A 25,383-nucleotide genomic window follows, 5' to 3' on the forward strand; every position below is an offset into this window, starting at 1 on the left:
GTGAGAGCGAGCAGCACAGACTGCCGGAAAAGGGAATGCGCGTGCGTGAGAGCGAGCAGCGCAGACCGCCAGAAAAGGGAGTGCGCGTGCGTGAGAGAGAGCAGCACAGACTGCTGGAAAAGGGAGTGGGCGTGCGTGAGAGCGAGCAGCACAGACTGTCGGAAAAGGGAGTGCGCGTGCGTGAGAGCGAGTAGCACAGACTGCCGGAAACGGGAGTGCGCTTGTGTGAGAGCGAGCAGCACAGACTGCCGGAAAAGGGAGTGCGCGTGCGTGAGAGCAAGGAGCACAGACCACCGGAAAAGGGAGTGCGTTTGTGTGAGAGCGAGCAGCACAGACTGCTGGAAAAGGGAGTGTGCTTGTGTGAGAGCGAGCAGCACAGACTGCCTGAAAAGGCAGTGTGCGTGCGTGAGAGCGAGCAGCACAGACTGCCGGAAAAGGGAGTGCGCTCGTGTGAGAGCGAGCAGCACAGACTGCCGGAAAGGGGAGTGCGCTTGTGTGAGAGCGAGCACCACAGACCGCCGGAAAAGGGAGTGCGCGTGCGTGAGAGCGAGTAGCACAGACTGCCGGAAAAGGGAGTGCGTTTGTGTGAGAGCGAGCAGCACAGACTGCCGGAAAACGGAGTGCGCTTGTGTGAGAGCGAGCAGCACAGACTGCCGGAAAAGGGAGTGCGCGTGCGTGAGAACGAGCAGCACAGACTGCCGGAAAAGGGAGTGCGCCTGCGTGAGAGCAAGGAGCACAGACCACCGGAAAAGGGAATGCGCTTGTGTGAGAGCGAGCAGCACAGAATGCCGGAAAAGGGAGTGCGCTTTTGTGAGAGCGAGCAGCACAGACTGCCGGAAAACGGAGTGCGCTTGTGTGAGAGCGAGCAGCACAGACCACCGGAAAAGGGAGTGCGCTTGTGTGAGAGCGAGCAGCACAGACTGCCGGAAAACGGAGTGCGCTTGTGTGAGAGCGAGCAGCACAGACTGCCAGAAAAGGGAGTGCGCTTGCATGAGAGCGAGCAGCACAGACTGCCGGAAAAGTGAGTGCGCTTGTGTGAGTGCGAGCAACACAGACTGCGGGAAAAGGGAGTGCACCTGTGTGAGAGCGAGCAGCACAGACCGCCGGAAAAGGGAGTGCGCTTGTGTGAGAGCGAGCAGCACAGACTGCCTGAAAAGGCAGTGCGCGTGCGTGAGAGCGAGCAGCACAGATTGCCGGAAAACGAACTGCGCTTGTGTGAGAGCGAGCAGCACAGACTGCTGGAAAAGGGAGTGCGCTTGTGTGAGAGCGAGCAGCACAGACTGCCTGAAAAGGCAGTGCGCGTGCATGAGAGAGAGCAGCACAGATTGCCGGAAAACGAAGTGCGCTTGTGTGAGAGCGAGCAGCACAGACCGCCAAAAAAGGGAGTGCGCGTGCGTGAGAGTGAGCAGCACAGACTGCCGGAAAAGGGGGTGCGCGTGAGTGAGAGCGAGCTGCACAGACCGCCAGAAAAGGGAGTGTGCGTGCGTGAGAGCGAGCAGCACAGACTGCCGGAAAAAGGAGTGCGCTTTTGTGGGAGCGAGCAGCACAGACTGCCGGAAAAAGGAGTGCACGAGCGTTTGAGAGAGCAGCACAGACTGCCGGAAAAGGGAGTGCGCGTGCGTGAGAGCGTGCAGCACAGACTGCCGGAAAAGGGAGTGCGCGTGCGTGAGAGCGAGCAGCACACACCGCCGGAAAAGGGACTGCGCTTGTGTGAGATCGAGCAGCACAGACTGCCGGAAAAGGGAGTGCGCTTGTGTGAGGGCGAGCAGCACAGACTGCCAGAAAAGGGAGTGCGCGTGCGTGACAGCGTGCAGCACAGACTCCCAGAAAAGGGAGTGCGCTTGTGTGAGAGCGAGCAGCACAGACTGCCGGAAAAGGGAGTGTGCGTGCGTGAGAGCGAGCAGCACAGACTGCCGGAAAAGGGAGTGTGCATGCGTGAGAGCGAGCAGCACAGACCGCCGGAAAAGGGAGTGTGCGTGCGTGAGAGCGAGCAGCACAGACTGCCGGTAAAGGGAGTGCGTTTGAGTGAGAGCAAGGGGCACAGACCGCCGGAAAAGGGTGTGCGTTTGAGTGAGAGCGAGCAGCACAGACCGCCAGAAAAGGGAGTGCGTTTGAGTGAGAGCGAGCAGCACAGACTGCCGGAAAAGGGAGTGCGTTTGAGTGAGAGCGAGCAGCACAGACTGCCGGAAAAGGGAGTGCGTTTGAGTGAGAGCGAGCAGCACAGACCGCCGGAAAAGGAAGTGCGTTTGAGTGAGAGCGAGCAGCACAGACTGCCGGAAAAGGGTGTTGTGGTGATATGCATCACTGTAAATACACAAGGGGTTAATTTAAATACATGTAGACTAGATAAACACTAGAGGGACCACCAGAGACATCATGACACCCAGCCATTCAACCAATAGGTCAGTAAGATAGGACACGACCAATGGGCAGTCAAGACACACACAGAGGCAACACTACCACAAATGGGCTACCCATATAAAAGGACACAGCACACATGGGGCGAAATTCTCCCCAAACGGCGCGATGTCTGCCGACTGGCGCCCAAAACGGCGCCAATCAGACGGGCATCGCGCCGCCCCAAAGGTGCAGAATGCTCCGCATCTTTGGGGGCCGAGCCCCAACATTGAGAGGCTAGGCCGGCGCCGGAGGGATTTCCGCCCCGCCAGCTGGCGGAAACGGCCTTTGTTGCCCCGCCAGCTGGCGCGGAAATGACATGTCGGGGCGGCGCATGCCCGGGAGCGTTAGCGGCCGCTGACAGTTTCCCGCGCATGCGCAGTGGGGAGAGTCTCTTCCGCCTCCGCCATGGTGGAGACCGTTGCGGACACGGAAGGGAAAGAGTGCCCCCATGGCACAGGCCCGCCCGCGGATCGGTGGGCCCCGATCGCGGGCCAGGCCACCGTGGGGGCACCTCCCGGGGTCAGAACGCCCCGCGCCCCCCCCCCCCCAGGACCCCGGAGCCCGCCCACGTAGCCTTGTCCCGCCGGTAAATAGGTACTCTAATTTACGCCAGAGGGACAGGCAATTTCTCGGCGGGACTTCGGCCCATCCGGGCCGGAGAATCGAGCGGGGGTCCGCCAACCGGCGCGGCCCGATTCCCGCCCCCGCCCAATCTCCGGTACCGGAGACTTCGGCAACCGGCGGGGGCGGGATTCACAGCGGCCAACGGCCATTCTCCGACCCGCTGGGGGGTCGGAGAATGACGCCCATGATCTTTCTCTTTCCAGTGGAGACACTTAGTGAGTACAGACAGGGTTGATTGAAACACATCACACCCACCACCTAGATTGCAGCAGACTGGTTAGTCAGTCTGAGTAGCTATAGCAGGATTAACAGGATAGTCGAATCCATGTAGGAGAATTGTTAACAGTTTAATAAATGTGTTAAAGTTATCTCCAAGTCTGAACCTTCCTTTGTTAGAGTGCACATCAAGGAAGCAGCTTATGCTACATCAAGAGCATAACAAAACAGGAGTGCGCTTGCGTGAGAGCGAGCAGAACAGACTGCCGGAAAAGGGAGTGCACGTGCAGGAGAGCGAGCAGCACAGACTGCCGGAAAAGGGAGTGCGCGTGCGTGAGAGCGAGCAGCACAGACTGTCGGAAAAGGGAGTGCGCGTGCGTGAGAGTGAGCAGCACAGACTGTCGGAAAAGGGAGTGCGCGTGCGTGAGAGCGAGCAGCACAGACTGCCGGAAAAGGGAGTGCGCGTGTGTGAGAGCGAGCAGCACAGGCTGCCGGAAAAGGGAGTGCGCGTGCGTGAGAGCGAGCAGCACAGACTGTCGGAAAAGGGAGTGCACGTGCATGAGAGCGAGCAGCACAGACTGTCGGAAAAGGGAGTGCACGTGCATGAGAGCGAGCAGCACAGACTGCCGGAAAAGGGAGTGCACGTGCATGAGAGCGAGCAGCACAGACCGCCAGAAAAGGGAGTGCACGTGCATGAGAGTGAGCAGCACAGACTGCCGGTAAAGGGAGTGCGTTTGAGTGAGAGCAAGGGGCACAGACCGCCGGAAAAGGGTGTGCGTTTGAGTGAGAGCGAGCAGCACAGACCGCCAGAAAAGGGAGTGCGTTTGAGTGAGAGCGAGCAGCACAGACTGCCGGAAAAGGGAGTGCGTTTGAGTGAGAGCGAGCAGCACAGACTGCCGGAAAAGGGAGTGCGTTTGAGTGAGAGCGAGCAGCACAGACTGCCGGAAAAGGGAGTGCGCGTGCGTGAGAGCGAGCAGCACAGACCGCCGGAAAAGGGACTGCGCTTGTGTGAGAGCGAGCAGCACAGACTGCCGGAAAAGGGAGTGCGCTTGTGTGAGGGCGAGCAGCACAGACTGCCAGAAAAGGGAGTGCGCGTGCGTGACAGCGTGCAGCACAGACTGCCAGAAAAGGGAGTGCGCTTGTGTGAGAGCGAGCAGCACAGACTGCCGGAAAAGGGAGTGTGCGTGCGTGAGAGCGAGCAGCACAGACTGCCGGAAAAGGGAGTGTGCATGCGTGAGAGCGAGCAGCACAGACCGCCGGAAAAGGGAGTGTGCGTGCGTGAGAGCGAGCAGCACAGACTGCCGGAAAAGGGAGTGCACGTGCATGAGAGCGAGCAGCACAGACCGCCAGAAAAGGGAGTGCACGTGCATGAGAGTGAGCAGCACAGACTGCCGGTAAAGGGAGTGCGTTTGAGTGAGAGCAAGGGGCACAGACCGCCGGAAAAGGGTGTGCGTTTGAGTGAGAGCGAGCAGCACAGACCGCCAGAAAAGGGAGTGCGTTTGAGTGAGAGCGAGCAGCACAGACTGCCGGAAAAGGGAGTGCGTTTGAGTGAGAGCGAGCAGCACAGACTGCCGGAAAAGGGAGTGCGTTTGAGTGAGAGCGAGCAGCACAGACCGCCGGAAAAGGAAGTGCGTTTGAGTGTGAGCGAGCAGCACAGACTGCCGGAAAAGGGTGTTGTGGTGATATGCATCACTGTAAATACACAAGGGGTTAATTTAAATACATGTAGACTAGATAAACACTAGAGGGACCACCAGAGACATCATGACACCCAGACATTCAACCAATAGGTCAGTAAGATAGGACACGACCAATGGGCAGTCAAGACACACACAGAGGCAACACTACCACAAATGGGCTACCCATATAAAAGGACACAGCACACATGGGGCGAAATTCTCCCCAAACGGCGCGATGTCTGCCGACTGGCGCCCAAAACGGCGCCAATCAGACGGGCATCGCGCCGCCCCAAAGGTGCAGAATGCTCCGCATCTTTGGGGGCCGAGCCCCAACATTGAGAGGCTAGGCCGGCGCCGGAGGGATTTCCGCCCCGCCAGCTGGCGGAAACGGCCTTTGTTGCCCCGCCAGCTGGCGCGGAAATGACATGTCGGGGCGGCGCATGCCCGGGAGCGTTAGCGGCCGCTGACAGTTTCCCGCGCATGCGCAGTGGGGAGAGTCTCTTCCGCCTCCGCCATGGTGGAGACCGTTGCGGACACGGAAGGGAAAGAGTGCCCCCATGGCACAGGCCCGCCCGCGGATCGGTGGGCCCCGATCGCGGGCCAGGCCACCGTGGGGGCACCTCCCGGGGTCAGAACGCCCCGCGCCCCCCCCCCCAGGACCCCGGAGCCCGCCCACGTAGCCTTGTCCCGCCGGTAAATAGGTACTCTAATTTACGCCAGAGGGACAGGCAATTTCTCGGCGGGACTTCGGCCCATCCGGGCCGGAGAATCGAGCGGGGGTCCGCCAACCGGCGCGGCCCGATTCCCGCCCCCGCCCAATCTCCGGTACCGGAGACTTCGGCAACCGGCGGGGGCGGGATTCACAGCGGCCAACGGCCATTCTCCGACCCGCTGGGGGGTCGGAGAATGACGCCCATGATCTTTCTCTTTCCAGTGGAGACACTTAGTGAGTACAGACAGGGTTGATTGAAACACATCACACCCACCACCTAGATTGCAGCAGACTGGTTAGTCAGTCTGAGTAGCTATAGCAGGATTAACAGGATAGTCGAATCCATGTAGGAGAATTGTTAACAGTTTAATAAATGTGTTAAAGTTATCTCCAAGTCTGAACCTTCCTTTGTTAGAGTGCACATCAAGGAAGCAGCTTATGCTACATCAAGAGCATAACAAAACAGGAGTGCGCTTGCGTGAGAGCGAGCAGAACAGACTGCCGGAAAAGGGAGTGCACGTGCAGGAGAGCGAGCAGCACAGACTGCCGGAAAAGGGAGTGCGCGTGCGTGAGAGCGAGCAGCACAGACTGTCGGAAAAGGGAGTGCGCGTGCGTGAGAGTGAGCAGCACAGACTGTCGGAAAAGGGAGTGCGCGTGCGTGAGAGCGAGCAGCACAGACTGCCGGAAAAGGGAGTGCGCGTGTGTGAGAGCGAGCAGCACAGGCTGCCGGAAAAGGGAGTGCGCGTGCGTGAGAGCGAGCAGCACAGACTGTCGGAAAAGGGAGTGCACGTGCATGAGAGCGAGCAGTACAGACTGTCGGAAAAGGGAGTGCACGTGCATGAGAGCGAGCAGCACAGACTGCCGGAAAAGGGAGTGCACGTGCATGAGAGCGAGCAGCACAGACCGCCAGAAAAGGGAGTGCACGTGCATGAGAGTGAGCAGCACAGACTGCCGGAAAAGGGAGTGCGCGTGCGTGAGAGCGAGCAGCACAGACTGTCGGAAAAAGGAGTGCACGTGCGTGAGAGCGAGCAGCACAGACTGTCGGAAAAAGGAGTGCGCGTGCGTGAGAGCGAGCAGCACAGACTGCCGGAAAAGGGAGTGTGCGTGCATGAGAGCGAGCAGCACAGACCGCCGGAAAAGGGAGTGCACGTGCGTGAGAGCGAGCAGCACAGACTGCCGGAAAAGGGAGTGCGCTTGTGTGAGAGCGAGCAGCACAGACTGCCGGAAAAGGGAGTGCGCGTGCGCGAGAGCGAGCAGCACAGACTGCCGGAAAAGGGAGTGCGCGTGCGTGAGAGCGAGCAGCACAGACTGCCGGAAAAGGTTATGCCGACAGAGGACACAGCGGAAGAGGGAAAGAGAACACCCCAGCCCTTCTCCAGCACTGGTAATCAGCCAAGATCCAGGCCGTAGAAGCGAGATGAGTCGCAGCAGACAAGCACACATCCGCCAGGAAAAAGAGCAATACACTGTCAACGGTGCAAACATGACTCACCAGTCTGCAACCCCTACAGTGGACCTGCATCAGTGGAAAGCTGCTTTGTAAGTCAAACATTGGAAAGCCTCACTGACCTTGAGCAGAGCAGAGGACGGAGAGAGCCGCGGATGGAGAGGGAGCAAAAACCACCTCCACTCTCTAGCACTGACGGCATCTTCCAGCGACTCCCAGGCCACAGAAGCAGGAGAGACTGCCCTCAGTGACATGGTCTCCATCGTACAATTTCCCCCACCCCAACAAACATAGACCAGATGCAGTATAAAGGGAAAGAAGAAACCCCAGTGACCTGCACGGCCCCCATAACGGGAGCAGCAGGTGGCTACTGAACATACAAAGTCACCGGTAGTCCATGAAAGTGTCCTGGTTCAGCCTCTGGTCTGTGTAGTCGAGCCAGGCCGCCTCCCCTCCTCTCCTGCAGTATCAGCGTCTGATCTTCCATCACCACCCTGTCCGAGGACCAGGCCACAGGAACACAGGGGGCATTAACAGGTGACCCACAAATCCAGAACAGAATACACAGTCAACACACAACAGGCTGTTAAAAACATCCACAGACTGTTCGAGCAAACCCTCCTGCATCCTCAGCCCGGGAGTAGCCCCCGCCAAAATCCTCCTCTCGCCGCACTCCAGGTAAAAGGGACCAAAAGGCAACTACCTTCTTTCTTCCTTCCCTTCATCCAGAAACCAGCAAGTAAGCCCAAGGGGAAGAGGCAGCAGGCAAGCAGCAAATAAACTCTCAGCTACAGCAGCCTCCAGGCATTTGCAAATCCCAACAGGAGCAAACAGAAAACAAATCTTCAGCTACAGCAGCCTCCAGAAGTCACCAACAGGAGCAAGCAGCAAACATAACCTGCAACTGGGAAGTGCTCTGATAACAAACAAGGCAAATTTGTCATTTGCAATAGCCCTCAGCTGTGCAGCTTAAGGCTGGTGACAGTCAAAGGGAATGAAATTGAATTTCAGCATTGAAGGCACAGCAAGGCTTGGGAGTGTTTGGTGGGACAGATAGGCTGCAGCCTGCCCCCGTTATGTTTCCACAATATTTAAAGATTGCTTGAAGGCCTCACAGACGTAAAGCCCCTCAGCCCCCAGCCCAAGGGCGACCCCTGACCTGGAACGCTTCAGCCACCCGACCAAGCCCAACCCTCTTGAGGGACCGGAAGATCCCGCCGGCATTCTAGCTGGAACATTCCGGCTGATGTTTTTAACAACATACTAATTCATAATATGGAACTTTAGAAAATAATTTTATGGGCGGGATTCTCCAACCCCCCCCCCACCCCACCGGGTCGGAGAATCCAAGGGGGGGCGGCGTGAATCCCTCCCCGCCGCTCCGACGCCAGCTGCCGGATTCTCTGGCACCGGTTTTCGGGCGGGGATGGGGTTTACGCCGCGCCGGTCAGGGGCCGTTAGCGGCCCCCCCACCCCCCCAGCAATTCTCCGGGCCAGGGTGGGCCGAGCGGCCGCCCATTTTTGGCCAGTCCCGCCGGCGTGAAATGGACATGGTCCATCACGGCGGGACCTGGCTTGTAAGCCGGCTAGATGAGTCCTCGGGGGGGCATGGGGGGATCCGGCCCCCGGCGGTAGCCTGGCTGGCGATCGGGGCCCACCAATCTGCGGGTGGGCCTGTGCTGTGGGGGCATTCTTTCCTTCCGCTCCGGCCTCGATAGAGCTCCGCTATGGCTGGCCAGTCTGCGCATGCGCGGAACCACGCCGGCGGTTCTGCGCATGCGGCAACTTGTGCCGGTCCTTCGGCGGCGGTTGGCACGACGCCACCCCCTCCGGCGCCGGCCTAGCCCCCGGAAGTGCGGAGCATTACGCACCTTCCGGTCGGCCCGACGCCAGAGTGGTTCACGCCGCTCTTGGCGCTGGCGTCGGGACATCCGGCCAGTTGCGGGAGAATCCCACCCCCTATATTTGCAGAATGTAATAATTTTCTATTCCATGCTAAAAAATTACACATAATCTTTTGAAAAATTAAAGTGCATTTTTATCTTCTTCCTTATTCCCATGTATATATCCTAATCTTTATTTTGCTTTCTCCAAAATTAAAAAAAACCAAGGATAAAACTTGTTCGTTACTTTCTGGTTTGCTGTTGGTGAGAATTCATCATTTTAAAAATCATGGCCAGGATTCTCTGTTCGGCGACGCCGAAATCGCGTTCGGCGATCGGCCGAAGGTACCCCGTTTGTGCCGGAGTCGGGGGCAGCGCCATTTTTGTGATGCTCCGCCCCCTCAAAAACGCCATACTCAGGGGTACACCGCACGTCGTATGGACAGCCTCAGGATGCCACCTGAGGCCCTCCCCTCAAGCTCCACCCCCGATGGGCCGAGTCCCCGACAGTGTCGCTCACGGTGTGCTCACAAAGCTCAGGGACCTCGCGTGGCGGCTGCGGATTGTGTCCAGCACCGCCACAGTTGGGGGGGATCCGTTCTGCTACCAGAGGGTCTTCGGCAGGGGCTTGGGCGACTGGTGGTGGGTGGTCCCGGGGTGGCGAGGGGGTTACAGGGGGGCAGTATTTGGTAAGTTGGGTCCGCACGCGGCCGGCACTATGTTGTACGGCATGGTCACCACAGGCCATCCACCGTGCGCATGTTCGGCCACGGGCCCGGCCAATCTCCGTCCGTACCCGCAGGTAAAGCCGGGGGCTAGGCCCCCACCGGGCGTAGCATCGGTGCAGCTTTTGAGCCATGTTTTCAGGCGTAAAACGCCATTGTTCCCACGCCGGCGTCAGCACTTAGTCTGCAAATCGGAGAATCCAGTCCCATTTACGGGATTGGGGCGTCGCTGGTTAGGCCAGCATTTATTGCCCGTCCCTAGTTGTCCCTCAGAAAGTGGTGGTGAGCTGCCTTCTTGAACTGCTTCAGACCCTGAGGCATAGGTACACCCACTGTGCTGTCAGGGAGGGAGTTCCAGGATTCTGCCCCAGCGACAGTGAAGGAGCGGCGATATATTTGGAAGGGAGGTTCCAGGTGGTGGGGTTCCCAGGTATCTGCTGCTCTTGTCCTTCTAGATGATAGTGGTTGTGGGTTTCGAAATGCTGTCTAAGGAACCTTGGTGAGTTATTGCATCTTGTAGATGGTGCACACGGCTGCCACTGTTCGTCAGTGGTGGAGGGTTTAAATGTTTGTGGAAGGGAGAGCAATCAAACGGGCTGCTTTGTTCTGGATGGTGTCGAGCTTCTTGAGTGTTGTTGGAGCTGCACTCATCCAGGCAAGTGGAGAGTATTCCATTACATTCCTGACTTGTGCCTTGTAGATGCTGAACCAGGCTTTAGGGGGGGGGGGGGGGGGGTCAGGAGGTGAGTTACTCACCGTAGGTTTCCAAGCCTTCGACCTGCGCTGGTAGCCACAGTATTAATGTGGCTAGACCAGTTCAGTTTTTGATCAATGGTAAACCCCAGGATGTCACCAATGTGACTGGTTCTTGCCTTGCTTGATGACATCAATGTTGTTGGATACCAGAGACCTTCTATGGCTGGGGACAAACAAAATTATCAGCAAAGGCGAAATCCAAACCACAGAGCTTGTGGACAGCCTTCCAGGAGATGACCAGCGAACACCATCTCTTCGCCTCTGACCGTGAAATTCAGGCCAATCATTCCAACCTCAGAGTGCCGTCGCAGAGACTGTTACTTCAAAGTATCTCACCCCGCTACAGCACAATCTTTCTGAGCTCTTTCTGAGATCTTGCAAGTTCGAGTTGAGGGGGAGGATGGAAGTGTTCTACAACTCATGGGCCTTGTTCATCATGCATTTTCACAAATTGGATGACATCGAACATTAGGGGGAGGTGTTGGGGGGTTTTGGAATGTAGAAATTAATGATGATTCTTTTTCATTGGTGTTTTGTATTCAAAATGTTGGGAGCTGTTTGAGTGTGGGTGGGGTGAGGGGATTGTTGGCTAGGGGATTGCCATTGTATTTGTTGTTATTGTTAATTATTTGTTGTTGTAAATATGACAAAAATGTGAAAAAGGAGAATAAAAATACTTCTTTAAAAAAGTACAGATGTTGCATTGGTAACAATCACCCCAATATTACCTTGCCATTGATTTTGATTTGATCTGATTTGAGTTGATTTTGATTGGAGCGCCTAAGAATGAGTTTAATTGTTTGATTCACCTTGGTGACTTCTGAGCAAAGGTTTACTTGTATGTTTTCTTTTTAAATCCAATTAAATATCTGTAACCATGATAGTATGAATAGAATTGTGGATTAATATATTTCAATGTTATTAATGTCGTTACCATAAAAATGCAAGCTCGTGACAAATTATTTTAAAACATTATTGCCTGGTATGTGTCATTTTGCTTCATTTTATAAACTTGAAATTGGAAGCTTAATTTCCAAATTTAAAAATAATAGTTTTAACTTTATCTGAATTTTAAAAATGCAAGTTTTGTTTATTGTGATGTGTCATTTAGTAAAACTAAAATTCACACAGTAACTGCTTCTCTGCATTTTCTCTCTATTTTTGTTCTATACTTCCTTTATCTTGAAAGCAAACATACCTGAGATATTATCAAAGCTCACCTCAAAGCAGGGTTTGGTAAATCACACCTTATTACTGGAGCCAAAATGTACAAGAGACAGTTTTTATGACCCATTGAGGGTGGGTAAACTGCCTTCGGTGACTGTGACTAAACTATGAGTTACAGCCTTAGTAATGGAAAGTACAGCAGAGTGCCTGCTTGTAATCAAATGCTTTGGCCTGCTTTCACGTGTAAACTATTCAATCCATAAGGAGAAAAAAGCAGAGCAGCGAAAATATTCTCAGATTTATGCTACATTTCATTGTTAATTTGTTTGTCTTTTCTCCTGTGTACTTGATTTTTGTTCAGCACTTTTCTCCAGTTCAACCCGGTTTATAAATTAATGATGAATGCCATGGGCATGTTAAAATAGCATTAGAGAAACATTGTCATTTTTATTGGTTCCCTTAAGATGACATTTAAAGCCATCCATCTTGCAAAAGACTGCATTTTATGTATTGTAACCTAGTCAAGACCTTTGACTTATATATTTTAAATAATCTTATGATTATAGTGTCACAGAAATTAGCTTTTATCTTGATCTAAAGACCACAAATAATGACAGATTTCTTTTCTGTACAAACTGCTTGAAATTTTTTGTGAGCCCGGAGGATGGACAGCAGCTCACTAGATTATGAAAGCTTTCAGCTACAGGTTGGGGAGACCCAGAAGCACGGCTGAACTTTTATGAACCAGGAGGTAAGAAGTCCCGTCATGTCCAAATCAAAAGCATTTTTGTCTTGCATTATTTCATTTATCTATATTCCTCAGGAGTAAATGGTATTAGAGAGTTTTTAATAACTAATAGAGGTAGACAAACATTGAACTAATATTGTGCAATTTAAGGGTTAAAAGCCTGGGTTAGAGTGTGTTTGACTGCAGCAGTCATGCTTTTAAAATAATCTTGTTTTGCTAGACCTGAAAGCTTTTAGGAGCCAGAGGTGAAATTGACCATCGTAAACGTCTGGGCAAATGCACTGTTGTTTGACTTGGGGGAATCCTTGGGGAGTTGATGTGTTTTCAGCCTGAGGAGTTCATTTGTTTTCAGCTTGGGGAGATGATATCATTGCTGGGTGGAGTAAAGGTAGCCAGACATTTTGAGAAAGCCTTGAGTTGTTTCTGGAGTTTAGCAGGGACAGAGGAGGGCTAGCGTTGCCCAATCTATGTGGGTACTACTGGGCTGCCAATGTGGCGATGATCCGTAAGTGGGTAATGGAGGGGGAGAGGGCGGCGTGGAAGAGGCTGGAGATGGTGTCCTGTGTGGGCACGAGTCTGAGAGCACTGGTGATGACACAGCTGCCACTCCCGCCGCCGACGGCACAGCTGCCGCTCCCGCCGACAAGGCACACCACGAGTCTGGTGGTTGCGGCAATTTTGGGGGCAGTGGAGGCGCCACAGGGGTGAGGTAGAGGCGTCGGTTTGGTCCCCGATCCGAGAGAACCATCGGTTCGCCCCAGGGAGAATGGATGGGGAGTTTCTGAGCTGGCATCGGATAGGAATTAAAAGAATGGGGGACCTGTTTATAGATGGGACGTTTGCGAGCCTTGGGGCGCTGGAGGAGAAATTTGGGCTGCACCCCGGAAACGCCTTCAGGTACATGCAGGTGATGGTGTTTGTGAGACGGCAGGTGAGAGAATGTCTACTGCTTCCAGCACGTAAGATTCAAGATAGTGTGCTCTCGGGGGTGTGGGTTGGAAAAGGCAAGGACTCGGCGATCTATCAGGCGATGCAGGAAGAGAATGAGACCTCGGTGGAGGCGCTAAAGGGTAAATGGGAGGAGGAATTTGGGGAGGAGATAGATGAGGGTCTGTGGGCTGATGCCCTGGGTAGGGTTAATTCTTCCTCCTCTTGCGCCAGGCTTACCCTGATACAGAGCGCATATGACAGGGGCGAGGCTGAGCAGGTTCTTTGGGGTGGAAGACAGGTGTGTGAGGTGCTCGGGGAGCACAGCAAACCACACCTATATGTTCTGGGCGTGTCCGGCGCTGGATGGGTTTTGGAGGGGCTTTGCGAGGACTGTGTCTAAGGTGGTGAACACCCGGGTCAAGCCAAACTGGGGGTTAGCATTATTTGGGGTATCGGACGAGCCGGGAGTGCAGGAGGTGAAAGAGGCCGGTATTCTGTCCTTTGCGTCCCTGGTAGCCCGGCGGAGGATTCTGCTACAGTGGAAGGATACGAGGCCCCCGAGCGTGGAAGCCTGGATCAGCGACATGGCAGGGTTCATTAAATTGGAGAGGGTAAAATTTGTCTTGCGAGGGTCTGCGCAAGGGTTCTTCAGGCGGTGGCAACCGTTCCTAGACTTTCTAGCGGAGCGTTAGGAGGTGGTCAGCAGCAGCAACCCAGGTGCGGGAGGGGGGGGGAGGAGAGGAGGAGAGGGGGGGGTTTCGGGTATGTGTTTATTATTGTTTCATGGGGGGGGGGGGGGGGTTGTACATTGGGAAAATTCGCGATGTAAGTGTACGATGTTGATCTGTGTGTTTTATGCTTTTCTTTTTTCTGTAAAATTTGCTAAAATTGAATTAAAATATATATTTTTTTAAAATAAGCCTCGAGTTGAGTTCTGGGGCGAGATTCTCCGACCCCCCGCCGGCGTTGATACCGGAGAATTTCACCCCTGATCTGGCTACACTTTAGATCACAAGTAAAGTCTTTTGCTCTCACAGAAGAGTAGTTAAAAAAAAGATTAATAGTATTTAATCTTTAAAGGGCAGCACGGTAGCTTGTGGATAGCACAATTGCTTCACAGCTCCAGGGTCCCAGGTTCGATTCCGGCTTGGGTCACTGTCTGTGCGGAGTCTGCACATCCTCCCCGTGTGCGTGGGTTTCCTCCGGGTGCTCCGGTTTCCTCCCACAGTCCAAAGATGTGCAGGTTAAGTGGATTGACCATGATAAATTGCCTTTAGTGTCCAAAATTGACCTTAGTGTTGTGTGGGGTTATTGGGTTATGGGGATAGGGTGGAGGTGTTGACCTTGAGTAGGGTGCTCTTTCCAAGAGCCGGTGCAGACTCGATGGGACGAATGGCCTCCTTCTGCACTGTAAACTCTATGATGATTTAAAGCCACCCAGACTTGTCTGAGGACAAGGGAGAAACTGAAACAAATCAGTTGTAACAGCATTTTGAAAACACCCAGCCGGAGTCTGCAGGTGCCAAATCTGTTCTGGAAAACAGGTATTAAACTGTGCCATTGGGATGTCGGATGGATCGAGAGCAATACTTGTTTTCTTTCTTGTTGTTTAATTGGGAATAGAGACAGTAATTAAGGGTATTGTATTTATTGTATTGAGTAGTATTGTTTAAGGGGTAATTGTAAGCTATTTTTGGGTGTGATGTTAATGAGCTTCATATTGCTTTAATAATAAAGTTTTGTTTTAAAATACCAAATCCCCATTTCTTCCTTCAATCACTTCTGGAACGCAGTATTCTGTCCTCATGGTCGTACAAAATAAACTAAAATATTGGAGTTTTCCAGTATCCCAGCAACTCTGGCACAGAGTTGAGGTCTGGTCTGGGATCATAATAACTTTGGGGGTTCATCTGGCACCTTATTTGGCTTGGAGTTATTGAAAGACAGTGGGCGTGATTCTCTGAAAATGGGGCTATGTACCCACGCCGGCGGGTAAACCGGCGCCAACGACTCCGGGGTCAACGGCCCCCCAAGGTGAGGAATTGTCACCATTCCCACCGCCGCCCGAAAAACGACGCCGGAGAATAGGGCAGCCAGCGTCAGGACAGCGGGGCGGAATTCGCGCCTCCCCCCAGCGATTCTCCGACTGGTGGGGGGTCGAGAATCCCGGCCAGTGAGTGTGCATGGAACAATTGCATTCTGTCATGTTTTGACGTTTAAATAGGGAGTGACTGGAGATGGTTCTTTTCGTGGCAAAACATTTCCTGGGTGTGGAAGAGATGACTCGGAATGGCTTACAAAGGGAGACTAAAACAAAATGTTTGGGTTTGGCCGAGAAGCTGTAGTTAATCTTATCTAAAGGGCTGTGGAAGATAAAGATAATACAAGCCATAGCTCAACATTTAAATTTGCCAGAGACAGAGTCTGAATCATTAGATTTAGCTAGAATTCAATTACAAATAGAAGTGAAGAAATTGGAAATGGGAGAAAAGGAAAAAGAGAGGTCTTTTCAAAAGGAAATGGAAAGGAGGGAGATTGAGGAAGAAATGGAAAGACTACGATAGGAAGAAAGGAATAAGAAAAGAGAGAGAATTTGAACTTTGGAGACGCATTGCAAGGAGAACATCAACTTAAAAGTTTGAAGTTAAAGGCAGAAGCTGAGGACGGTCTAGAGGAAGAATAAATGCTTCCTAGTCAAAAGCTTAGTAGGGATATGTTTAAATATATTCAAGCATTGCCAAGATTTGATGCAAAAAATGTGGAGGCTTTTCGCATCTCATTTGAGAAAGTGGCTAAACAGTTGAATGAGCTTGATGCGCACATTGAAATTGGCCGGTATGATGTTGTGGCCATCACAGAGGTGTGGCTGCAAGGGATCAGGGCTAAATATCCAAGGATATGTGTCCTATCGAAAGAACAGGCAGATGGGCAAAGGAGGCGGGGTTGCATTGTTAGTAAGGAATTAAGTTAAATCCAAAGCAAGATGCATTACAGGTTCAGAAAGCATAGAATCTCTGTGGGTAGAGCTGAGGAATTGCAAAGGAAAAAGACCCTGATGGGAATTATGTACAGGCCCCCTAGCAGTAGTCAGGATGTGGAGCAGAAATAAGTCAGGAGATAGAAAAGGCATAAAGAAAGGCAATATTGCAATAGTCAAGGTTGGCATCAATATACAGGTGGGCTAGGAAAATCAGATTGGTAATGGATCCCAAGAAAATTTGAGGAATGTCTGAGGGATGGTTTTGGAGCAGCTTGTGACAGAACCTACTAGGGAACAGGTAATTCTGGATTTGGTGATGTGTAATGAGGCAGACTTGATTCGGGAAGTTAAGGTGAAGCAACCCTTAGGGGGAAGTGACCACAATATGATGGAATTTACCCTGCGGTTTGAGAGGAAGAAGCTGCAATCAGATGTAATAGTATTACAATTAAATAAAGGTAATTTACAAAGACATGGGAGAGGAGCTGGCCAGATTGGAAGGGGAGTCTAGCAGGGAAGACAGTGGAACAGCAATGACAGGGGTTTTTGGGGGTTACTAGGGAGGCACAACAGAAATTCATCCCAAGGAGGAGGAAACATGCTAAGAGGTGGAAGTGGCATCCATGACTGACGAAGGAAGTCAAGGGCAGCATAAAAGCAAAAGAAAAAGTGTACAAAGTGGCGAGGATTTGTGGGAAGCCAGAGGATTGGGAAGCCTTTAAAAGCGAGCAGAGGACAACTAAAAAAGCAATAAAGGGGGAGAAGATGAAGTATGAGTGCAAGTTAGCTAGTAATATAAAAGAAGATAGCAAGAGTTTTTTTCAATATTTAAAAGGTAAGAGAGAGGCAAGAGTAGACATTGGATTCTGGAAAATGAGGCTGGAGAAGTAATAATAGGAAACAAAGAAATGGCAGAGGAACTGAATAGTTACTTTGCATCAGTCTTCACGGTGGAAGATACCAGTAGGATACCAGAACTCCAGGAGAATCAGGGGGCAGAGGTGAGTGCATTGGCCATCACTAAGGAGAAGGCTCTGGGGAAATTGAAAGGCATGAAGGTGGATAAATCACCTGGACCGGATGGACTACACCCCAGGATTTTGAAGGAGAATGCTGAAGAGATTGTGTAGGCATTGGTGGTGATCTTTCAGGATACACTGGAGGCAGACAGGGCCATAGGGGAATGGAAAATGGCTAATGTAACATCCCTGTTTCAGAAGGGAGGGAGGTAGATGATGGGAAATTATAGACCAGTTAGCCTGGTTTCAGTCATTGGTAACATTTTAGGGTCCATTATTAAAGATGAGATTGCAGAGTACTTGGAAGTGCATGATAAAATAAAATTGAGTCAGCGAGGCTTCGTCAAGGGAAGATCATGTCTGACAAATCTGCTAGAGTTCTTTGAGGAGGTAACAAGGAAGTTAGACAAAGGAGAACCAGTGGATGTGATCTCTTTAGATTTCCAGAAAGCCTTTGACAAAGTGCCGTATCGGAAGCTGTTAAATACGTTGAGAGCCCATGGTGTTAATGGTAAGATACTGGCATGGATAGAGGATTGGCTGACTGGCAGCAGGCAGAGAGTGGGGATAAAGGGGTCTTTTTCAGAATGGCAGCCGGTGACTAGTGGTGTGCCTCAGGTGTTGGAACCACAACATTTCACAATATACATTAATGGTCTGGAAGAAGAACCTTCCCTGTTGCTAAATTTACAGATCATACAAAGATATGCAGAGAGACAGGTAGTATTGAGGAAGCAGGGGGGCTGCAGAAGGGCTTGGACAGACTGGGAGAGTGAGCAAAGAAGTGGCAGATGGGATACAACATGGAAAAGTGGGAGGTTATGCACTTTGGTGTGAGGTTATGTGCTTTGGTAGGAAGAATGGAGGCATAGACAATTTTCTAAATGGGAAAAGACTTGGGAAATCAGAAGCACAAAGGGACTTAGGAGTCCTAGTTCAAGATTCTCTGAAGGTTAATGTGCAGGTTCAGTCAGCAGTTAGGAAGGCAAATGTAATGTTAGCATTCATGTCGAGAGGGCTAGAATACAAGAGCAGGGATGTACTCCTGAGGCTGTATAAGGTTCTGGTCAGATCCCATTTGGAGTATTGTGAGCAGTTTTGGGCCCATATCGAAGGAAGGATGTGCTGTCCTTGGAAAGGGTCCAGAGGAGGTTCATGAGTTATCCCTGGAATGAAGAGCTTGTCGTATGAGGAGCGGTTGAGGATTCAGGGTCTGTACTTATTGGAGTTTAGAAAGATGAAGGGGGATCTTATTGAAACTTACAGGGTACTGCATGGCCTGGATAGAGTGGCCGTGGCGAGGATGTTTCCACGAGTAGGAAAAACTAGAACCCGAGGCCACAGCCTCAAACTGAAGGGACGATCTTTTAAAACAGAGATGAGGAGGAATTTTTTCAGCCAGAGGGTGGTGAATCTGTGGAACTCTTTGCCGCAGAAGGCTGTGGAGGCCAAATCACTGAGTCCTTTAAAATAGAGATAGATAGGTTCTTGATTAATAAGGGGGTCAGGGATTATGGGGAGAAGGCAGGAGAATGGGGATGAGAAAAATATCAGCCATGATTGAATGGCGGAGCAGACTCGATGGGCCGAGTGGCCTAATTCTGCTCCGATGTCTGATGGTCTTACAAAAGAAACTAAAATATTGGAGTTTCGGTCCAGTATCTCAGTTACTGTTGGGGTCTGGTCTGCGATTGTAATACCTTTCACTCAGATGGAAACTGGAAGTATGCGCCGGACACTGTCTGTGAGAGCATGGGAGCACAAGAGTATGTCGAGGCCTGAGGTCTATCTGGAAAATTAGATGCTGGTGGGAACTCTGCAGAGGTGGAAGGAGTTGCTGCCTTTTGTTTTTTTAGCTTCCAGTACCTGGTGAGTGTTCAAGTTTTTTATTAGGTGATCAGGTAGGTGATGGTTTGGTACGTGTTTAAGATGATATCCCTCTAAAATGTGGGTAGCAGTTTAAAGTGCCTGCAACTTGAGGAACTTTGGCTCTGAATCGATGAGATGGAGTCCAAGCTTCAGACATTGCAATGCATCAGAGAGGGGGAAAGTTACCTGGACACTTTGTCCCCAGAGGAAGTCATACCTCTTAAGTTGGGTACTTCAGATTTGATTTGTGGTCAGGGACAGGAGTGTTTGATTACAAGTGAGGCAGAAATGGAGATTTGGAACATTGCAAAGGAATATTGGGGGAAAAGGGGTCTGTACTATTGGGACAGCCTTCATCTGGGCCATGCTGTGACCAATATACCGGTGGATGGTATATCATAGAATTATAGAAATTACAGTGCAGAAGGAGGCCATTCGGCCCATCGAGTCTGCACCGGCTCTTGGAAAGAGCACCCTACCAAGGTCCACACCTCCATCCTATCCCCATAACACAGTAGCCCCACCCAACACTAAGGGAAATTTTGGACACTAAGGGCAATTTTAGCATGGCCAATCCACCTACCCTGCACATCTTTGGGCTGTGGGAGGAAACCGGAGTACCTGGAGGAAACCCACGCAGACACGGGGCGAATGTGCAGACTCCACACAGACAGTGACCCAAGCCGGGAATCGAACCTGGGACCCTGGAGCTGTGAAGCAATTGTGCTATCCACAATGCTACCGTGCTGCCCTTATCTAGGGCTGTGGTTAGGGATTTAAGCTAAAGAATGGGGGAGGAGAGGGATCACATGAGGGGAGATTTGGAAAGTTAAAGAAAAAGGATAAGGTGGTCAGAGTAAGAGAAAATGTTAAAAAGACAAAATTAAAAGCTCTTTATCTAAATGCACACTGCATTTGTAACTTAATGGAAGAATTGATAGTACAAATAGAAATAAATGAGTATGATATAGTGGCCATTGCAGAGAAGGTATGTTTACAAAGTGATCACAACTGGCACCTAAATATTCAAGGAAGAAAGGAAAAGGAGTTGGGGTAGCTCTGGTAATAAAGGATTAGTACAGTAGTGAGAAATGATCTTGGTTCAAAGGTACAAAATATAGAATCAGTTTGGGTGGAGATAAGAAAGAAGTCACTGGAGTAATTTATAGGCTCCCAGGACAGTAACTACATGTAGAAAAGAGTATAAATCAAGAAACAGTGGGGGCTTGTAAAAAGGGAACTTCAATAATCGAGGGACATTTTAATATTCATAGAAGTGGGACAAATCAAATTGGCAAAAATTGCCTGGAGGGTGAGTTCCCAAAGGCTATCTGGTTACTTTAGATCTGGTAACTTATAATGAGACAGGATTAATTAATTACATAATAGTAAAAAATCTTTTAAGAGTGATGATAACATGATAGAATTTCACATTCAATTTGAGTATGAGAAATTTGGGTCTGAAACTAGTGTTCTAAACTGAAATAATGGAAATTACAACAGTATGAAGACAGTGTTGGCTATAGATGGAATGGCTATAGTTGGCTGGCAGATGGAATACAATGTTGACAAATGTGAGGTTATCCATTTTGGATAACTTCTTCATCCAAGGGGTTGTGAATCTATAGAATTCCTTGCCCAGTGAAGCAGTAGAGGCTCCTTCATTAAATGTTTTTAAGATAAAGATAGATAGTTTTTTGAAGAATAAAGGGATTAAGGGTTATGGTGTTCAGGCCGGAAAGTGGAGCTGAGTCCACAAAAGATCAGCATTATCTCACTGAATGGCGAAGCAGGCTCGAGGGGCCAGATGGCCTACTCCTGCTCCTAGTTCTTATGTTCTTATAGCGAACTGGTAAAATAGATTAAGGGTAAGTGGGTAGGCTAGCATTGGCCAACATTTAAGAAGATATTAAATAACTCTCAAAAAAGATATATTTAATTGAGAAAGAAAGACGGCATGAGAAGGAGGCACCATCCGTGGCTATCTAAAGAAGTTAAGGATGGTATCAAATTGAAAGAAAAGATGTACAATGCTGCAAGAATTAGGGGCAGCCAAAGTGATTGGGAAAATTTTAGAAACCACCAAAAGATGACTAAAATAGATAACAAAAAGGGGAAAATTGGAGTATGGGAGAAAACTAACAAGAAATATAAAAACAGACAGTAAAAAAGCATCTAAAAGTAGATGAAAAGGAAAAGAATAGCTAAAGTAAGCGTTGGTCCCTTAGAGGGTGAGATTGGACAATAGGAAAAGGAAAGAAGGAAATGGTGGAAGTGTTGAACAGGCAGTTGTCCCATTTCTATAGTACCTGTCTTCACTGTTAAAGACACAGAAAGCAAGCCAAGAATAGTAGGAAATCAAGAGGCACAAGGGAGGGAGGAACGTAAATCATGATTACTGTAGAAAAAAAACTAGAAAAACTAACAGGGCTAAAGGCTGACAAGTAGCCTGGACCTAAGGTCTTAAAGGAAGTAGCTGCAGAGATAGTGATGGATTGATTGTAATCATCCAAAATTCCCAAGATTCTGGAATGGTCCCTGCACATGGGAAAATTGCAAATGTAACACTGCTGGTCAAGAAAAGAGGGAGACATAAAGCAGGGAGCTATAGGCAAGTTAATATAATATCATCAATTGAGAAAATGTGAGAACCAATTATTAAAGAGCAGTAACAGGGAGTGTCATTCTCCGACCCCCCGCCGGGTCGGAGAATGGCCGTTGGCCGCCGTGAATCCCGCCCCCGCCGAAGTCTCCGCTCCCGGAGATTGGGCGGGGGCGGGAATCCGGCCGCGCCGGTTGGCGGGACCCCCCACTGGATTCTCCGGCCCGGATGGGCCGAAGTCCCGCCCAGGAATTGCCTGTCCCGCCGACATAAATCAAACCTGGTATTTACCGGCGGGACCAGGCGGCGTGGGCGGGCTCCGGGGTCCTGGGGGGGGGCGCGGGGCGATCTGACCCCGGGGGGTGCCCCCACGGTGGCCTGGCCCGCGATCGGGGCCCACCGATCCGCAGGCGGGCCTGTGCCGTGGGGGCACTCTTTCCCTACCGCCTCCGCTACGGCCTCCACCATGGCGGAGGCGAAAGAGGCTCTCCCCACTGCGCATGCGCGGGAAACTGACAGCGGCCACTGACGCTCCTGCGCATGCGCTGGGAAACTGACAGCGGCCGCTGACGCTCCCGCGCATGCGCTGGGAAACTGACAGCGGCCACTGACGCTCCCGCGCATGCGCCGCATTTCCGCGCCAGCTGGCGGGGAAACAAACGCCATTTCCGCCAGCTGGCGGGGCGGAAATCCCTCCGGCGTCGGCCTAGCCCTTCAATGTTGGGGCTAGGCCGCCAAAGATGCGGAGCCTTCCGCACCTTTGGGCCGGCGCGATGCCCGTCTGATTGGCGCCAGCTTTGGCGCCAGTCGGCGGACATCCCACCGTTGGGGGAGAATTTCGCCCAGGGTTCATAGAAATTCATAATTAGGCAGAATCAACATGGATTTGTGAAAGGGAAATTGGGATTCACAAGTTTAATAGAGTTCTTGGAGAATGTAACAAGCAGGGTTGATACTGGGGAACTAGTAGATGTGGTGATTTGGATTTCAAAAAGACATCCAAAAGTATACCACATAAAAGTTTATTGTGGAAGATAGTGCTTCTGGTTTTGGGTGTGAAATATTAGCATGGTAGTAGATTTGCTATATAACAGGGAACAGAGTCAGGATAAATGGGTCATTTTCAAGTTGGCAAATGTTAACTAGTGTAGTGCCACAGGGATCAGTGCTCCCTCATCAACTAATCATGGTCCATACTAATGGATGATGGGAGAGACTATATTGCAGCTATGGTTGCTGATACTACAAAGATAGTTAGGTAGGCAAGATGCAAGGAGGATACAGAAGGTCTGCAAAGGGATATAGATAGGTTAAGTGAGTGGGCAGAAAATTGGCAGGTGGAGTACAATGCGGGAAATGTGAAGTTGTCCACTTCGGCAAAAAGAATGGAAAAGCAGAGGCCGCAATCTACCGGCCTCGTCGCGCCCAACCCGGGAAGCAACAAGGCCGTTCGTGAAATTTAGAGGCCTCGTTATGCCTCATGAGAACATCAAGATCTGGATAGGCGGGATCCAGATTTGCATATCAAATGTGCAGTCAGGATCACTTGAATATGTTCACGCCACAGTTACCCAAGGCACCGGATCTAACGCCTGTGTCTCGGAGACCCCGAGTGAGCGCCGTTTAGGACATGTCTCCACCAATGTGAACCAGGCATACCGGCACTTGGGGGGTCTCTCAGGCGATTGGGGGCCCTCTGGGTGTTCGGGCACTGGGCAGGGTGGTACCCTGGTATGCCCGATGCCACCCGGACACCATGGCACTGCCATCCTGGCACCCTGGAAGTGTCACCCGGACACCCTGGCAGTGCCACCCAAGTGCCACACTGGCACTGCCACAGTGCTCAGGTGGCACTGTCACGCTGGAGGTAACCAGGTGGCATGTCACCCAAACAGGGAATCAGGCCCACTGGTGCCCTACTCTTATGGGGTGGGGGGCTTGAGGACCCCCTCACAGTTATGTTGAGGCATTGGGGGGGGGGGGGGTCCGGAGGCCGTGGTGAGGGTATTCAGAGGTCGGGGCACCACAATAAATTCCTGCACTGGCGAGTGGAGCTCGTTAGTGAAGGAAATGGGACTGAGTGTGACCTTGACAGGGTGTTCCTCAGAAATGTAGCAGAGTCCCATTTAATAGCAGGGTCATTCACGGCACTGCTAGCTCTGGGAAACACTCGGCTAAATGTGCCCAACACGGGGCGCTGTTTCATTTCTGTTAAATCGCACCCAGAATATTATTTAAATGGAAAGAAAGTGCAGAATGTTGCAATACAGAGTGATCTGAGTGTCCTTGCACATAAATCACAAGCAATTAGCTTGCAGTTACAACAAGTAATTAGGGAGGCAAATGGAATGTTGCCTTTTCTTCCAAGGGGAGTATAAAAGTAAGGTGGTTTTGCTGTAGCTGTACAGGGCATTCGTGAGACCACACCTGAGTACTGTGAACAGTTTTGATCTCCTTGCTTAAGGAGGGCTATCTTTGCATTGCAAGCAGTTCAGAGAAGATTTACTCGGCTGATTTCTGAGATGAAGGAGTTCTTTTATGAGAAAAGGTTCAGCAGGTTGAGTTTATAATCTTTGGAGTTTAGAATAATGAGAGGTTTTTCATATTGAATCACGTAAAATTCTGAAGGACTCGACAGGGTTGATGCTTAGAGAATGTTTCCTCTTGTTGGGGAAAGTAGAACGAGGGGGTGCGGCTAAAATAATGAGTTAATGATTTCTGAAGGAGATGAAGGAGGAATTTCATTTTTCCGAGGAGCATTAGTCTTTGGGGAATGCGCTTTCACAGAGTGCAGTGGAAGTTGGGTCATTGAATATATTATGCAGCTGTCCATGTAAGTATGCAGCATGACCTAGGCAACATTCAGGTTTGAGCTGATAACAAGCAGGTCAGCAGCTAAGAATTCTATGATGATAACTCGCCACCTGATTCCCCAAACTCTATCCATCATCTACAAGGAACAAGTCAGGAGTGTGATGGACTATCATCCACTTGCCACAATGAGTGCAATTCCAACAACACTCGAGAAGCTCAACATCATACAGGACAAAGCAATCTGTTTGATTCACACCCTATCCACCATCTTCAACATTCACTCCCCCCACCACCGATACACTATGGCAGCGATGTGTGCCAACTACAGGATGCACTGTAGCAACTCGCCAAGGCTCTGTCAACAGCAACTTCCAAATCCGTGAACTCTACCATCTGGAAGAACAATGACTGCAGACACAGAGGAACACCACCTTAAAAGCCGCACACCATCCTGACTTGGAACCAAATTGACATTCCTTAATTGTCACTGGGTCAAAATCCTGGAACCCCCTTCCTCATAGCACTGTGAGTGTGTCTACACCACATGGACTAAAGCACTTCCAGGAGACAGCTCAGCACAACCTTCTCAACAGCAATTAGTGCTAGGCGATAAAAAAACATAGAAACATAGAAGATGGGTGCAGGAGTAGGCCATTCGGCCCTTCAAGCCTGCACCACCATTCAATATGATCATGGCTGATCATGCAAATTCATTATCCCACTCCAGCTTTATCTCCATACCCCTTGATTTCTTTAGCCAGAAGGGGCTCATCCAGCTCCCTCTTGAATATATCCAACAAACTGGCCCCAAC

Source organism: Scyliorhinus torazame, chromosome 2, assembly GCF_047496885.1.
Source record: "Scyliorhinus torazame isolate Kashiwa2021f chromosome 2, sScyTor2.1, whole genome shotgun sequence".
Classification (NCBI taxonomy): Eukaryota; Metazoa; Chordata; class Chondrichthyes; order Carcharhiniformes; family Scyliorhinidae; genus Scyliorhinus; species Scyliorhinus torazame.